Source organism: Strix aluco, chromosome 4, assembly GCF_031877795.1.
Source record: "Strix aluco isolate bStrAlu1 chromosome 4, bStrAlu1.hap1, whole genome shotgun sequence".
Classification (NCBI taxonomy): Eukaryota; Metazoa; Chordata; class Aves; order Strigiformes; family Strigidae; genus Strix; species Strix aluco.
In genome coordinates, this window is record NC_133934.1 from 49,103,749 (window position 1) to 49,120,456 (window position 16,708).

Here is a 16,708-nt window from a genome sequence, read left to right on the forward strand (position 1 = left end):
GTGACACCTCAAAAATTTAGCATTAGAGCTAAAGAGAAAAACATATGGCAAACACAAATGCCTAGACAACTATCAATACTAAGATTAACTGTCACTGTGACAAAATGAGACCTAAGCGCTTTCTTTCAAAAGCATCCCTCATTTGAGTAATAAATTCCAATCAAAGGGGTTTAGAGGGAATACTAATCTCATCTCTGATATCCAGAAGGTTTCTGAGAGCAACATGCTGCATGTTGTTGATGTGAAATGTCACAATGCAACTAGACTCTACCAAGAGGATCTCCCACACATTCAAAGATTTTTAACACTCCATAGTTCAGTTAAAAGCATATTCAATGGTAATGATCTTTCATATCCACTCCCTTGTCCAATAGCATTCAGCTGGGGCCATACACATCTGAGGTTTCATGACCGCACAAAACTTTTTCCTCAAACTGCCTTGCTAAGAAAACCATGTACATCCCACCATACGTGTTCAGCAGTGTCCTGGCTGCCAGCACCAGCTGGCAAGGCCTTAGTGACCAGCTCCAGCAGAGCTGTGCTGGGGTCATGGAGAGGGGAGGGGGGCAGAGCCTGTGGGCGTGGGGGCAGAAGGGCTCAGAGGCACCCAGAACCCCCATCCTGGGGGACAGCACCAAGAAGATTTCCCCTTAGGTCTTTCCAAGACAAGCCCCAGGGCAGGCCAGGCAGAGGTATCTGGGCAACAATCTCAAATGACAACTCTGGTCATCCTATAGCTGCATGTCTGACATCCACATGTTTTATAGGACTCAGACAGATGGTTAAATTTTGGTGTTTATCAAGTGACCATGTTGGTTAAACGTTGAGCTATCTGTCCACATGCACAGATTCAGTCCATAGCGTAAGAAGAGTGATATGATATCTTCAGTCTCATTTATGGAGGAAAGACCAATGAAAGGAGAAAGGATAGAAGGATGGAAGGAAAGAGAAAGAAAGCAAGAAAGAGGGGAAGAGAAAATTATTCTATTCATTCCTTTCTGCTCATTTAATTTTCATTTTTAATTGTGCAGAACGGGCAAATAGAAATGAATGATTAATGGTTTTGGAAATGTATAAAACATGAAAAGTATTCAGTTCTCTTAAAGTGGCTTTTAAATTACTTACAGCACACTGCACTCAGAGTTGTTCATTGTACAGAGTCCTGTGATCTACAAGGGGCATGAGTTTCAGGGATGGAAAGGGGACACTACAACCTTTTTCTTCCTTCTTTTTCTCACATTTTAAAAAAAAAAAAAAAAAAGAAAAAAAAAAAGAGAAGATCTCAGTGTCTCTTAGGTAAGATTTCATATTTTTCCCTGTGTTTTCTAGTATCATATTCCCATGTGTATTGCTCCAAGAGGGAAATTCCCATATCTTACATTTGCTACTTGGTTACAGCAATTTAATCTTTCTCCCTCTTGGTTCCAGCAACAAAAGCATCTCAGTTTGTAGGCTCACACAGGCAGAAACAACAAGAATACACAGGTATATACTGGGCCATGTAAATCCTGATCATGCGTATGGATAGGAAATACGCATGCATAGATATGGTCAACTCCTACCTCCTTTATTCACTACTGAGAAATCTAACTGGAAGTATTTAACAGAGGGATATGAAGAAAGTGTGCAGAATGTGGATCTGGAACTTAAGAGGTAGAAGAAAATTTCAGTTCTGAGGGTCAAATGAGTTTGCGATGTTTTTTGTATAATAGCAGCAGCTTAAGTCAACATTTTCAGGAGTGATTTTCAATTCTAAGTGCTTTAAAATGAGATTGAGGCCTGATCTTTCTAAACGAACATGATTTCTCAAAGCCAGACCCCTTGCTCTGGTCAAGTAAAATGCAGGGCATTCGTTATCAACTTTTATTTTTTAAACCCCCATATTTTGGTTACGACAGCTCTTGGCTTTTGGCAATGCGTTTGGCTGTGAAGTCTCAGCTGAAAGTGTGCATATACACTCACAACTGACCCACCTTCCGGCACAGAGTAAATCAACAGGAGGAAATGGAAGAAATCTTACAGTAATTTTTTGCAACTTAAATTAATTCTGTGCCAGGGAAAACAATGGGAAAATGCACATGCATTTGAAGGCCTCGTGCCCTGGCTAGCTATTAGCTGACAGTGATGAAAACTCCTTGTGAGTGAGCCCTCACACCTCCATTTTCTGCTAGAGTAGGACAGATTTGTAGTGAAAGAAGGACATCTCTGAGGGGATACAAGAGAGCTTCAGTCAATAGAAGCCTTGAGACCACACTGGTGGTGTCCACTCCAGGAGGAATGGATTAGGCAATAAAAGCTGAGTAAGGTCCTCTCAGACTTTTAGAGATTGAAACAGGACAATAAATAGGTAGGAAGCAGTCTCCTGGGTCTGAAGGCAAAGGAGAAACAAGAAGAAAGTCCCTGAGGGGAGGCAGAGAATGGCATTCAGAAATAAGAAGTGGGAAAGAACTGGTTAAAACCAAAAAACAAGTGACTGAGTCACTTGCACTCATGGATGAACATAAATGCCAATAAGACCTGTAGTAATTTGCAATGTTACAGGACACTCAGGGTGCTGTGTTTGTTCCCAGGGGTTCAAAAAGTAACTGTTCAGTAAGATACACCAATGGCATTGCTGTACTGGCCAAAAAAAACCAACACAAAGGCACTGGAGGAAAAAGGACCACTAAGCTCATCTCCCTGCTACACAATGTAGTACCAGCTTTTTACGGTGTCTAGAGAGTCACAACACGTTCAGTTCAGTGCTTCCCAAGCAAAGAGCAGGAGCAGACAGGACAAACCCTGTCAGTGCTACAGAAGAAATAGCCAAACCCACTGAACGGTGTTTACCAGCGATTATAAGGCCTTAACAAAAATGGACAAGTCAGCATATCCTTTGACCTAAATCAATGAAACAAAGTGCTTGAGAGAAGCACTGTCCTGTCCACAGTGGACAACATCTTTCCAAGATGAATGCCCAAGTTTTTTCCCCTTTTAGATGCCGCAAATGGTTTTTGGCAGATGCTTCTACACCCAGATGGCGCCAAGTTAACTACTTTTATTATGCCTTTTGGATGGTAATCTCTCCGCAGACTTCCTTTTGGCATTGCTACTGCACCCAATATATTCCAAAGGAAATGACAAGGCTACTGCAGCACCTGGAAAGGGATAGTTGCTTGTACAGACAAAGTCCTGGGATATTGCCATTAAGAAGAGAAACATGATAAAAGCCGGTCTAGATTTCCAGAGACACTTGGTATTCAGGTCTAAAACGCAATAAACATTGGGCTACCTCAAAACTAGCTGAACTGTTGAGACAACATGCACGAAAACTAGGCATAAGGGCAGACTGAGAAAAGGTAAATTGGCCTAAGTAAGTAATAGATTAATGCAAACTCCTGAATCTATGTCAAAGTGAAATGAATGCTGGGTTATGAATGGCAATAATATATCCTTGGAATGAACTCCTGGAAAATGAAAGCACCTGATATTTGAACATAATATAAGAATATGTTTTCAACCTAGCAGAAGCCCTACCTGAAGCACACCAGTGCTCCCTTCCTGTAACCACTCGCAACCACCCGCTATAACTGCATTGCAGATTACTGAATTAGTGCAACCTGGTCAGACTGGCAGGGCTGCTACATACTGCTCCCGGACATTCGCTGATGATATAAATCACTCTCTGCAGACTGAGGAGTGTCTCATTGTAAAAGAAGCATGTGAAAAATGTATAAAAAAGCTCTTCCAGAGAGTCATTTCAACTTTTGACTGACCACAAACCACTTGTACTCCTGATAAATAGGAAAGACTTGGATCGTGTGCCAGAGACTTGTCAAGCCCTACTTAGGGCTTAATTAGGCACAATCCGCAGACATAATACAGTATTGTGCCTGGCACAGTCTTGGTAGTTGGTGGTACCCTGTCTAGATACCTTGTGAATGTGACAGATGTATGAATATTGCAAATGGCTGAGGAAATTAAAGCTTTATGAGAGAGGTCTGCAAGACTTAAAACCAATGTCTGATTCATAATTATAACACATCTGACTGGCTACTACCAAAAATGTGGAGCTGCAATATTAGAGTGGTGGGAAAAGTGACTGCCTTAAGTACATTAGAAACATACCAATGATAACTGGACTCTCATTCCAGAAAGAAGCAGCATTTCAGAGCCAACATGGTTATCCCAGCAAAAATATCCCCATGGTACTTCATTAGTGAGACTTATGAATAAGCCAAGATGTCCGTTTCGTGGTCTGCCAGTGGTAGAAGACATCCTGCTTATTCTAGCTATGCCTGTATGTAGTTGCCTGTAAAACACAAGGGCTACCGCAGCCTCCTGCTAACAGCTGAGATACCTGCCTCACTCCTCTAAGTAAGGCATACCAGGTCCTCACAAGTGACGTCCTGACCCAGTCCTTACCTATGGGGACCTTGCTGTGTTATGGCAGTAGTACTGGAGCATGCAGTGGAGCAACACAATTATTTCCCATTTATTTGGGATTCTCTTGGTTAGGTTATTATCTTTAACACAATTACTTCTAAACTGGAATGCCCTTACTAAAATGTTTTAATGCTTAAGCTTTCCAGCAATGCACTGTACACCTCTATCTGACATTTTCTCTCCCCCTTCCCTCTCCTGGAATTCTTGCTTTCAGCAACCACATCCCTGGTTTTTGATTCCTGGAAAAAATTCTCCTTTCTCATGGTGTCTTGCTCGATCATTAATGTTGACATGCCAAAAGCTTCCCACCGAGATCTTGTTGGCTTTTTTGGCATCCCACTTCTCCACATCTGGTATTTTATATAGCTATCCATAATATTATAATTCTTCTGCCAGTAGCTTGTCCTCTTCATATGCAGACCATATCTCTCTCTCACAGACTTCTCCCCAAATGGGTGCCTTCTCTGCTACAATAGCTTCTCCAGCCCCAAACAACCCAGCTGTCTGAAAGCTCTACGTTTTTCAGAAAACATAAATCACCAAGTCCCAAAATATCTGACAATCTTATACATAACAAAATTCATGACCAGAATGTAACACACTCACAACTTGTGATTGAAGGCCAATGAAAATGACACAAGAAACTTTCCTTTTCCCCATGCTGTTGCAGCTTAAGTAGCATCCAGAAACTTGTTAATGACTGATGCCCATAGAAACAGGAATTGATGCTGTTTGTCAGTGAATTATCAGGATTACTTTGTATTTATGTTAAAGTGAGCTTCTATTTGCAGACCTTAAAGTGATACAGCACACTATCAGGAGAAAAATACAACAATCTCTGTATCTTAGATTACATGCCATCCTTTGTCCACATCATAAAAATTTGCCTTGAAAGGCTGATGAAAACTACAAAACAGGGATAAAAGAAGAGGGAACCCAGAACAGAGGACCACCATCAAAGGGCCATACCCGTCTTTTACCATATTCAGCAATTATACAAAATATCTTAATCTATAGAAGGCAATTGGATATGATCATAACCATCTGCTTTGATTCAAAATAAGATGAAAATTAACATTTATTGGCTACTTAACATTCACACTCATTCTACTAAAATTTTGCTCATAGATAGTCTCATTTCATCTGTGTCTTTCATGTTGATATTTTCTGATCTTGTAATTTCTGTTCAGCCTGCTAGGGCTAGGTTGAACTAAGGTGCAAGTAACAGCTACTCAAAACTAGTAAACCACTACCACTTTTATTCTTACCCTCCCCTCTCTATAATGGTTACTATATATTATTTCCTATATTATCTCACACTGCATGTTGTCTTACCTGAAAAATTTATTCACAACTGTCAGAGTGACAGGCCTATGATTTGTGAGACCTTACAGTGAAAGTGATTTTTTCCCCTCCATCAGTATTAAAAGCAAAATCAGGTAAGTTTTCCGGCCAAATGTCACAATCAAAAAAGGCCTCCACCCCAAACCAAAAAACAACCCACAACCCCAACCCTCAAAGCAAGCAGCTAATACATCTTACAACTGAATTATCGTTAAAAAATCAGGAACAGAAAGAAAAACTTCATCAAATGCTTGAAAAAAATCAGTAGAGAGATTGCTCCCAGCCTTTGTCAGGAATTGCTCAATACTAGAGCAGGTCAAGCTCTGGAAAGCAAAAGCTTTTGTCTCCAGGCATGTGAACAGCTACCTGCATTTTAAGATGCCTAAAGAGTGAAGCATCCAACTTACATCTGGGCTTTTCTGGCAAACAGGAAACGGGTCTTTTCTTATCTGCTCTTGGATAGAAGGAGGAGGATTCTTTTGGGGGGGGGGGGGGGGTGCGGGGGCGCAGCTGAGCACAGAAATGGGTTGTCCAGAGAGGCTGCAGCATGCCCGCTCCTGGAGAGATGCAGAGCTTCACCAAGAGCTTTGCCTTGGCCTTGGGCAACCTCATCTACTTGTGAAGTTAGCTCTGCTTTCAGCATGGGGTGTGACCAGATGACCTCCAAACTTCCTTTCCGATCTATGTTTTTCTATAGTTTGATGATTCTTATCACTCACTAAAAAAAAATAATTAAATATTCCACCAATGAAAGGCTTTTGACATGTTTCTTCCAGGATAAACTGCACCTTTGCTTTCACCACGTTGAGATAATGACATGACAGCTATTGATAGTTTCTGTTTTGCTTACAGGAAAACATTTCTACTTATGCAAAAATGTTGTTCCTGTCATTTTAGCATCTGTGTGTCATTTGGACATGTTTTATCATTGGAACTGTGATAAATGCCAGTGCTTGTTTCATCAAAACCTTAAATTAAGTTGCAAGGATATGCTTATTCCTACATGCTCCTGTGTACTGCTTCCTTGTTTCACAAGTGGAGAACTAAGGCAGCAAGGAAGCCCATGGAGAGGTCAGCAGCTGAACCTTTCTTCCTGAATCTCAGTCTGTTGCTTTCAACACAAATCCATCCTTTGGTCTTTGCTATATAGTCTATGGGCAACTTCTTTCATTACATAAGAGTTTCTTCTTGTAGCTATAACAGCTGATCTAAAGTATTCAGTGGCAGAAAGATACTGTCATCCAAACTGCTCCTTATGCACAGCTTAGTTCATGTTTTTTATAGCACATTTTGAAACAGAACACAACCGTACGCATTTACTTTGGTTGCTGCTCTATAAAGACACCTCTGTGAAGGAAGAATGTCACTTTCATTACAGACCACTGAAAGAGCCAATTATCTTCAAGATTTCTTATCTGCTGGGGGCAAGGATAAGACTGAAAACACAGACAGCATCAGGCATATGCTGACCCTGGGGACTGTGCCAAAGCATCCAAACTGCACCAGCTCTGCTTCCAGATATTCAGCACATCTGCAGGGAAGAACTGAGCTGCTGTGCCAAGCAACCCCTTATGGTCTCTGGTCCTCATGGCACACATCCTGCATCCTGTAGACCCTGGTGCCCTCCACTTATCTGCAGAATTTGTAGAACTTTCTGGGTTTTGTGGCCAGCCATTATTTTTTTTTGAGCCTTGCAGCAGTTGCTAATAACCTCAACATTACCTTTCCCAGCTGTCGCACAAGCTATATGCTCTAAAATGTTATCCATTTCAATAAGAAGGATACCCCAAGGACACAGATGTTGAGCAAGTATCTAACTGATTCACTTTCTACTGGACTACTGAGGCTATTTTGTGCTAAACTGCCAAAAGCAGAACAACAAAACCACTTGCCAGATCCTGCTCACTTTCTGTGCAAGTCCCTCTTCATCCGTCAGAGACTGTTCAGCTCCAGTCAGGACAGGATGGAAGAAACTGGCCTTTCTTTTCACACTTCAGTACCCTGTGGGTATACATATGAGCGCCCCACCCTGAGTGTGTCACACCACTGACCATCAACATGCTCATTCAGGTGAAATGCCAGTGCTCAAAACCAGTAAAGTCCCTAACTACCTTTGCAGTAGTGGAAGCCAAGTTTCCAAATACTTGCAAGGCAAAGAGGGGTGTTTCCAAGGGCATGAACAGCAGTCATGTTCCCAACTGGCTGTCAAAAAATCTGTCTTGCATGTGTGAGCAGCTGGGGCAGGGCATGATCTCCCTCCAGGGACATCCTCTTTGCATTGTTTTCCCTTTTTAAGAGTACAAGTGTTGGGCAGCCGCCTGCAACTGTCGCCGTGTAGCATGAAATGAAATATAGTGTTATTAATAAAAGAAAAAAGTAAGTCGCACAATAGCAAGATTTAGCTAGGTTTCTGAAAAAGGAAGGGCAAAGAACTCCCCACATCTCTAAGGCATTCTGGGGTGAATATTTAGTTCATATAGCTGTAAGGAGCTTGGCAACATATGCCTAATTTCCAGTGGGACAGGCAGGAGGGCCAGTGAGAAGGGATGCTGACAGACTAGGAATGGAGTAGCAATGTGGTATTTTAACAAAGATGAAAAGTGTTGCTCTACATCTGAGACCAGCTTTGTTAATGCAGTTGCATTTCTCAGGCCACATAGCTGAACCATCAGTGGGTTTGGCTGTGTCACCTTGGTATAAGCAAAGCTTGATGAAATGTGAGTAATTTTTAAAAGAAAGCATTTCTGTGGGTTTGATTCTCTGTTTTGTGGTCACTGCCTTGGAAGGAACGTTAGTCATTTTGGGCTTTTGCACTTGCATTTAAAAAAAAAGGGAAAAAAAGGGGTGGGAGATACAGAAGGTTTTAGCAATGGTTACAAGCTGGCTGGGGGCCGGCAGCCAGAGCCTTGCTGACCCAGGGACACCTGGCCTGTGGCAACCAGCTGCATGGGGGCAAGGGGACTGCCTGACACAGGGTTCAGCACTGGCTGACCTCCCCTTCCCCCCACACCTCCGCTCACCTCCCACACCTGAAGGAGCCCGGGTGGGCATATGCTCACTGCCCCTGCTCCACATCTGGGGTAGGTAGTCTCCCTCCCATGCAAACCTGGGTGCCAGGAACTGGCAGGGTGAGCAGGAGACAGTGGAAATCAGCCAGTGCACAGCAGTGAGATGAGCACTTAAGGTCTAACCAACATCTACACCCTGTTGAAGGGAGGTACCTACCTCCATCTGTGTTCCATGTCCATCCATCCCCCTCTGAGCTGCTCCATAGACTGGTCCTGTAAAACCCACTTTTTTCCAGAGGAGTTGACCACCGAGCAGGATGGGGAGAGTCATCATTCCTCAGCCCAAATGAGAACATCCCCCTGCCTCCCTGTAGATGCATCTACCCCAGGGTTAAGTTCTGGCAGCTCCTGCCTCTGGCCATAGCTGGCAGGAATTCACCTTTGAGCTTGGAGAAGTCTGCCAAATCCAAGGTGTTTCAAGATCCCATTTATCTTGGGCCCTGAAAGCTGTGGAGAGGCTTCCAACACAATTCTGATTTACTGAAAAATTTCTAACCAAACCTAAGTGTCAGCTGTGTAGCTGTGAGTTAAGAAAAAAAAAAATATCATGGTCTTATTTGATTTGTAATTGTAGCTCAATTACAGTTATCTGCTCTAAAAAAATCTTCTCCTTTGTAAAAATTCTTGAGGGATAGCTCCCTCTATCCCTGCAACCCCCCAAATGCAATGTAAGTTTTGTAGCTAACTAGGAATGGGATCTGTAACATGTATTATGCCATCTGCTACATTCCAGAAATAATTTTCCAATAGCCTTGAAACAGAATGAGTACAGTGCATATAAACAAACAGAAAGCTCTTTGGGTCTTTAAAGTTTTACCTCCCAATTCTTCCTGCAAAAGTTGTATATCTGGCTCTGGTGATCCTGCAACAGATGTGCAAAAATTCATATATTAACTTTGTAACTGCCCTAAGCCATGGTTTTGATTTTTGTGTGAGCCTTGGCTTGACAATCCCTTTAAAAAGTCTGCTGGGCTATATTCTTCTGACAGGTTGAAGGCTCACAACAGAATAGTTTTAAAGGGCATAATGGTTTCATGGCACTTAGACTTGTCTCATGATAACACAACACATTTCCATAAAGACAGCAGGAATCACAGCATCTGTCCTATGTATGTCCTGAGTATGGTGGCCCTGCTAAGCAAGAGATGCCTGAAATACCTATGGAGTATAATATCCTGAAGCAAAGACTGCACTCACTCATAGCTCAAGTGAAAATGTTGGCTTCGCTGATAGCTTCTTTTCTGTACCATTGCATTCATCTTAGCTGCCAACGGTGGATTGTGTAGGCAAAGCAAGCTCTGTGCTAAGGGAGAAGCAACCACAGCACTCTATCCAGAGCCAGAGAAAAGGTCACCCCAGACTGAAGACTCAGTCCAAGAGTTAGGTCTCACTATACTCTAAGAGAGAGGTTTCCGTCCTGCCATGCTGGTTGTTTACATGCTCCATCCATAGGGTTTAGGAAGCTGTCCTAACCAAGCAGCTTTGCTCAGAGCAGCAATAGAGGGAACATGATTGTCACAAGTCATTCACAATTATTCACAATTTTGCCTCAGTCCTTAAGGTGGAAAGAGACTGAGGAAATCAGTGAAAGGTACAATAGGTCCATTTCAGTTACTTTTCCGAGCTTTCCTTTCTGCATATGCCTCTTGCTTACTGGCTTGCAGATACTTCGATAGCAAGCCACAGAAACCACCGCGGCAAGTACTTTACCAGTACTGGGGAAACTCTCAAGGGAGAGGAGAAGAAATAGGTACGAAATTGTTACTCATTTTGCTCTCTGTGTTTATTTATTTTGGACCCATTGGGCTAGACCGCAACTAAAACTTTATGAACCTAATAAAATTCCCAACATTCTCAGACATGGGTCGTGATGTTTATGTATTAGGCAGAATACAAAGGTGTATTTATGAGGAGATTGGAAGTACTTAGAGATGCTTGAGCTCAGGCAAGGCATAAAGCACACGTAAGAAATGTTTTCAAACTTAGGACAGGTACAATCGAGCTAACCAGCTGGGAAGAAGATGATAAACTGCATGACACTTCAAAACCAGAAGCGTTTCAGAAATGCTGTGCACCTCATTACAGAACCGTCCCACCTCCTCACAGGTGGCAGAGTACAGGGCAATTTCATTATTTTTCAATAGATGTTATTTATTTATTTGCCTACTTCTGCTATAGCTAAAATACAAGCTCTCTCATTTTGGTAGTGGTGGTAACTATACACACTAATAAACAGGAGAAGGTTACAAGAGTAAACATCTCTTTTTCCTTCTGTCCTCATAAAACACACAGTATTCCCTGATTCAATATGCAACTTATACTGTCTGACTCAAGTTGAGGGATAATGGGTTTTGGCACAGATTAGGCTTTCCATCTTTATAAATAAGAAAAAGCTAGGGGGAATATATGCTGGGATTTATTTTTGCCAGAAGCAAATAAACAGTTCTGTCAATACACAGATAATCCCTTCTTCCCTGCTTTCCTCATCCTTCTCTTGTTTTTGGTCATCTCCACCCCCCCACCCCCCCCAAAAAAAAAAACCCAAAGAAAGAAAGGTTAAGTGTTCATTCTCCTCCTGTCACGCATGATTTTTTTACCTATTTCAGCATTAACTTTTTTGGATACTTCCTGTCACTGGAAGACCTCTCCCTCTTCCTCCCCACAAGAACAGCATACGTTTTCAATTTAGATTATGTTCCCAGCAGATGTTGCAGGACGTGAAGGCCTTGCTGTCTCTTTCATTAAAAAGGCACTTGTAATACGTTTTATTGTCTTCGACGGTAAAAAGCATGTATTGCAATGTTCAGAAATCAGTCAATGTGATTTCATAATCTCTATCTTAAAAATAATAATAATTGGTTAACAGAAAAGAATAAAAACAAAGGTATGTGTTGAATATAAATCCCTGAAGAGTATTTGTAAGCATCCCTCCAAAGGGTGCTATGAAAGGAAAGGTGTAATATCTCAGGGAGAACTCTCCAACTCTAATGCCCAAGTCATCCCAAGAAACACTTCTTATCTTCATAATATTTTGCATGAAAATTCAGAGTACACATCAGTGCCTTTGGTTCTCCACATGGAACTCCAAGCTATTCTGTGTGCATACAGCTTTATCTGAAGTTACCTGTTAACACAAACCCTTCTGTTCTCAAGACATGACACCAACATCCCATGTGGAGCCTGAGGTCTGGGTTAGAGTGTAACATCCAGATACACCACTTGGGTACTTGCTGCTGGCTGGTGGCCTGGCCAGGGTCACATCACCCATGTCTTCCTTGCAGCAGGACTGGCTTGAAGCAGACCAGAGTACGCAAAACCTCAGTGCTTTGAACTTACCTAAGGAGTGGTGAACCAGAACAAGCAAGCTCCTGCTTCATTAATAGTCACCCAAGAGTAAGGCTTGAAAGGAAAAGAACAAGGCAGGCTGCATTAAAAAAAACCAAGGAAATATAATCAGAAACTCAATATACCAGAAAACAGTATGCTACAGTCTCCGAAGATTCCCTTTAAAAATCTTTAAGCTTATGCACACTAGGAAATTGCTGTTGGTAGCTTGTAGGATGCTCACAGTGTTACAGAACCATCTGTTATCATCTGGTTTCACAAATACCTACTGCTAAACACGCACTTATATATATATTTGTGTGTGTGTGTGTATGCATCTCTGTGTATACTTTACATACACTCATATTTACTTATTCCATCCTTTGTGTCAAAACTCGGAACAAATGAGGTTATACCCCACGGCAAAACATACACAAACATAATGCAGAATCACCAGAGCTGCCAAAAAATCCCCGCTGTAGAGAGAAGATTAAGTCTAACAAAATGGACAGCAAACCACAAGTTTCATACAGAAAGCTTGTTTCCAATACAGTTAGATTTTATCATTCCATTGTTTTTTCCTGTATTATGGAAGCAATTGTTTTGTTTCTAAAGCATAGGTATGTCAGAGCCAGAAGCAATGGTCCATCTAAACCTACATTTGTGACAGTAAGTAATACAGACAAATTGATATCTCAGCATCTATTCCTAACCACATAAATCCAGCCAGTGGCTATCTCTCAGGTTTCCTCATTTTTCATAAATTTGTCTATCTTCCCTTGAGCTGATCTGCATGGCTTTTTATTGCTGACTTTGGAAATTGCTCCATAATTTAAAAATTCTTTGTATAATAGAAATTCAGCTTAAATTATAATTAAGGTTGGTTGTTTCCACCTGGTGTATTGGTTTTCCTGATTACAGACACAAACTTTCAACTTATACCTTTCTGTAAGCACTTACAGAACACACTTACTGCTTCAGGTGGCTGGTGGTACCCTGGGACCAGCAAGGAGAGATTGGAGGCAATTTTGCATTGCGCTTGCCTCCTCCCAGCCGTGGGGTGCTGAGTGTGGGTGCTGGCCCCATGGTGGGTTGGTGCAGGCTGGGTCCTGCCTTCCTGGCTGCTCGTGGCAGCAGCACTCAGCAGCATCCTGCTCATCTCTGAAGCCCCCAGGATGGCTCCCCAGTGGTTTGCCTCCCTGTACTTGATTTTTTTCCAACCCAGGAGCTTTCTAGGCAAGGGAAACACAGCAGGGGACACACTGAGCTCTGGTCAGCCAAAGAAATGGTCTCATTTTGACTGGACACTTGTCACCTCAGTCAGGTGTCCTTCTGGGACAGCATCCATGCCCCACGGGGCATGCCATGGCCCTGCTCTGAAAGCCAGAGAGGATATAGTGTCCAGATGATTGCAACTGCAGGGCTGTCTCAGCAAAATAACTTCTTGCTGCAATTTTTCAAATTACCAAGAAGCAGAAGTTTCCTGCAATACTGGGAAAGTCCTGGCTCTTGGCTGGCAGCACCACTGCGCTCCTGAGCGATGTAGGCACCAGGGGCCAGTGGCATCCCCATGCAGTTGACAGCATTTGAGATTTCAGTTACTGGGACTCGAGGCCCAGTAACCCTCAGCCTGGACTTGCTTTCCTTTCTGCAAATAACCTGGTTTGTTTTATTTTGTTGCCATAATTAATCACAGTAAAACCAAGCCTGAAAATCCCCCCAGCAGTGTAACAAGCTCTCTCCACACCACTCCCAGTACCTGGCCGTGATAATCCCCTATGACAGGCTGCATCCTGCTGGTGCTGGAGCCAGTTGCTCAGCGCCGACCCCAGCGAACACATGGCAAGCAGTCAGACACAGAGCTGGCATCCTTCACCCACGCTGTCGCCAGGGTCTGCCTGCCCACCGAGGGACACCGTCCTGGAGTAGGGGGGGTAGGTGGGCTTCTCCCACCCTCGTGGCATTGGAGGACACGGAGACCAAAACCAAACTCAGTGCAACAGAGCAGCCCCAGCCCCTAGGCACCAGCTCGCCACAGACCCACAAGCACCTCAGGCAGAAAAGCAGCCGGAGAGCAGAGCTAGGATGTGTCAATGAAACAGGAGATGAGATTTAAATAATCTGTGTCAGAAATACCGCTTACAAATTTCAGCTTGTAATAAATGAACAATGTGCAGACTAAAATATTTCCACTCTGGGGATTCCTTTTTTTTTTAACATTAAATTTTTTCCTTCTGTAAATGCCAGTCACTTTTAGCCCAGGAATTAGCATTTTCTGATATTTCTCTGTGCCTTTTCAGGCTGCATGCTGTTGTGCACAGCCAACTCTCTGTCTTTTCTTTCATGCTCCTCACACTTCTTGGCACTGACACCTCAAAATAAATGTTGCTGCTACACACCGGCTCGCCTCTACACAATGAAACGGTAGTACAAAGCAATCGGCCAAATGAATTCTGCAACTTTTCACCAAAACAAACTGCAAACACCCAGTCCTTGACCCCTCTGCCACCGGTGGCCAGAGCAGCATCAGCCCCAAGGGCAGGCACGGAGGAGCCAGGCATGGGGGGCTGGCTGCCCCTTGCAGCAATGTCACCAGGTCACAGGAGCCCGGATGGGACAGACAGCCCTGAGCAGCAAAGGGGGACAGTGAGAAAAGCAGCCAAAAGGCTTGGGAGGACACCAGGGAGCGGGAGCAGCCATACACAGGGACGAGGAGAGGAAGCCACGGCCGTGGAGATGACTACCCTTCCTTCTTCAGGCCTGGGGAAGGACCTGCAGGAGGGCAGCCCAGCATGGGGATGGGGACAGAAGGAAAGCAAAAAAAGTATCCTGAGGATACGGCGGCTACCCGTGGGCAGAACATCTGAATCGAGCATATGAACATCCCATGCTTCCCAGCATGGCTTTAAATTAAAATAAACCCATTTTGTAACACCACCAGAGAATGGCTGACTGAGAAATTTATAGTCCAAAGTATCCAGGAATTCATTCTCTATTACTCTGTGAACACTTATTAAAAATATAAAAATGAAATTAAAATGGCCATATTAAGATTTGATGCCCTTTGTGGACACATATCTTTTATTTTCAGGACAAAGTTGCTTTTCTTCCAAGAAGTCTGATGAATTCAGAGATGGGAACTTGCTAAAATCATCCGCAATGGTATTGTACAGCACTGCTTTTGCTCGCTGTTAAATGATATTCTGTAGTTCCTCCGTTACCTCGAGAGGCTGAGTTGACTGGCCTGGGTTAAGCTTAAGAGCCAAAAATAGAAATAGAAAACCACAAAATATTGTAACAGATATTCAAAATCATAAATCTGTAATCAGCAAAGCAGAGAACCTCTGTTAACATCTTCACGTAAAACAACTATTTGTTGAGGCATGCAAATAAAAGAGTTAATGAGACTAATTTAAAAAGTAGCTTTTGCAAGCCCAAGAGTTTTGGATTACTTGTATAAAGATCCAGATTGCTGAAAGCTGGGCTGCTCTCAGGAATCCCTTAACCTTTTGACATCTTTATACCACGCATTTACATCCTTAGGAGCTGCGCTGGTCCTGCCTGGGAGAGGCAGCATTCCCGAGGGACCAGTCATGCATTTTCCTTGAGCTGGCCCCTGGACAAAAAGCAGCGTTACTCCCAGAAGTGGGGATCGCTGGCCACCAAGTGCAGAGCCCTGCTAGGAGCCGGCTGTGCCACGCCAGGCTGCCAGGGACCTGCACAGGGGGTGGGCAGAACACCCGAAAAGTATTGGGGAGCATGGTGCTCTCCTCCAGTGCAGGAAGAGGGTGCAGGCAGTATGACAGCCATGGAGACTTGGACACAGGCGTCTTTCTAGCAAGCAGCAAAGCAGCTGAAAGGGGTGCCAGGATTCACTTTGACAACAGCTTTTCAGCACAGTTTTGCACTGCGCTTATAACGGTATCAATGAAACAAATTGGCCTCACCGATGTCAAAATTGCCATGTGCTTCTTTTTTCTAAGAAATTCAACTGCTCGCTAAAAATGGATGACAGGAGAAAAGCTTTACCATGTGCATTGCCTTGTATGAAAAACCATCTATGTCTGGTCTCAGTTTAGATTGTTTCTTAATACTGCCCACAAGATGTTATCACGTTGGTGGGGTATTATTATTATTATTATTACTACCTTCATTTCTAAGGTGGTGCACCTTCCAACTACTCTTAGGCATGTCCTGCATTCTTTCCCTAGGGTACAAGATGTCACCTCTTTCTTGGTCTTTTAGGGATTATCAATGAACATACAGTAACTATGAATCAACCCGTGTAGATTAGTCTCTTCTCGCAAGTGCATGACCAAGTAAGCTGGTGAACTCAGAAACATGTGCATGGTTCTCAAAAGATAAATGTCTTTCTGTGTGACATATGCTTGACAAATACCCAGTAAGTCTGAAAAAATTGACTTTCTAGATGCTTCCATATGAATCCAAAAGTTTACCTTTAGACTCGGGTTTTTCAGTTTGCCGCAACACATACATTCAGCCTGAGAGTTACACAGCATCTAACACCACCACAGTCTTGGCAGAAA